The sequence below is a fragment of the Corylus avellana genome, chromosome ca11 (genome assembly GCF_901000735.1).
Source record: "Corylus avellana chromosome ca11, CavTom2PMs-1.0".
In the NCBI taxonomy this organism is placed as follows: domain Eukaryota; kingdom Viridiplantae; phylum Streptophyta; class Magnoliopsida; order Fagales; family Betulaceae; genus Corylus; species Corylus avellana.
The window spans coordinates 16232878-16235023 of NC_081551.1; positions in this window are offsets into that span (position 1 = coordinate 16232878).

Genomic DNA, 2146 nt, shown 5'->3' on the forward strand with positions numbered 1-2146 from the left:
AAGTCGTGCGTTCCGAGTTCCTAGTTATGGGTCAGACTGTTTCTTTTCTTTTCTTTTCTTTTTTTTCTTTTTTTTATTTAGGCTGCTGCTTTTAATTCATCTGTCAGTACTCAGTACAACGTGTCTGTTGTGGAAATTAATTTCAGCGGTTTTTTTTTAAAAATTCCACGTGGTATATGAAGGTTGATTTAAGGATAAAAATATGTTAATCTTAGTCTTATGTATAACATGATTGTATTATTGTATCCTTTATGTTTGATTTTTTCTGTTTTCAAAATTATTGATAATGACTTAAAACATAAAATACTTTTTCTAAAATAAATACATATCTTCTTATAAGAATATTTTGTCGATGGTCGAATGATGTACTTAAAAATTACAAAACTAAAAAAAATAGAAGGAAAAGTTCACGTACTCCTCAAACTATCACTCAATTTGACAATGTCTTTTCAAACTTTCAATTGCGACAATGTCAAGCTTAAACTACTAAAAAATTGATAATGTCCCGTAAAGGCCAGCAAAAAGACAAAAATATCCTCAATTTTTTTTAATAAGACAAAAAATACTCCAATAAATTTGAAAAAATAAAAAACAAAAACAAAAAATATAATAATAAATAATTTTTTTATTTAAGAAAAAAATAATTTTTTTTTAATTTCATAGCTTGGTTTATATATATATATATATATATATATATATATATATATATATAGATAGATAGATAGTTTTTTTAAGGGTATTTTTGTCATTGAAGGAAATATTGACAAATTTTGGTAGTTTTAATGAGATATTGTCATAATTAAAAGTTTAAGAGGACATTATCAATTAGATAGTAGTTTGAGAAGGGTATGTGAATTTTATTCAAAAATAGGTGGTCCCACAACCACTTTTTTTTTAGTTTTTTATAAATAAAAAGCCAACTCTATTTATTTGTATTTTGTAAAACATAAACATGTTTAATATTTATTCTTTAAAAACACAACCAAATTATTTTCTTAATGGATCCTACACTTCTCACATTTATCCTATTAAAAAGCTTTTTCAAACCTAGCAATAAAGAAAAAACACTTTTCAGATCTATTATCAAACATCCTCTTTTATCTTTGGGTCGTGGCATGCCCTTTTCTTTTATTTTTTAATTTTGTCTTGTCATTCTTTGCATGCTTTGCATTAATGACAATTCCATAGAATGATGGTGGACCATTGTACCATTTTGAGTTTCTTTTTTTTTCCTAAGCATGCCATCGAGTCAAACATGCTCTCAAGTGGCTAGATTGGTGGTTACTCTAACATTCTTTTTATTGTCCTTTTATTGATGAACCTTTGTAATTAATTTTTGTTATATTTTTAGCGTTGACCGCATTACTAAATACGACAAGAACTATCCCTGCTATGCATCATTCACCTGACCACACCTAATGTTTTATGCCACTACCAATCTCCTTCCCCTTCTCAGGCGACATTATCAAAAAAAAAAAAGAAAAAAAAAAAGAATAGTAACTCTATAAACATATAAGTGTTTTGATGGCAAAGGAAAAAATATTAGTGCCTTGCACGTTACCTTTTTTTTTTTTTTTTTTTTCTACCCATAATATTTTTATTTAAAAATAAAAAACTAATAAAATAAAAAAACTAATAAAATAAAAAAAACTAAATAAAACTAAACTAAATTCTTTAAAAAAAAATAAAAAATAAAAAAAACAAAGGGTGTATCAGCCACCCTTAGAGGGTTAGGGTGGCTAGTGAGCCGCTCCAAAAGGTCGTTGGGGGTGGTTCACGGCTACCTCCAACTAAGGGTGTACAAACGAGCGATTGTAACTGCCCAATAACCACTAACTGTCTAAGGCGGGGCGGTTTGCAGTTTTATAGATAGGTAGAGGCAGTTAATAACCATTATTATATACCCTTATATATATATACTCTTATTATTTCAAAACAAAAAACTAAAATTATTTAAAATAAGCCCAAAAAAGAAAGGCTCAATGAAGACCTAAAACACAATCAATAGGCCTAAAAGCCCATATATAATAAACGATCACCAACCGCCGATTATAAAATAACCGCTAACCACCTAAGCGAAGCGGTTATAACACTCGTTTGTACCTAGCTGTTAAGCATTATATCAATAATGCTTGCCAGCTGATTT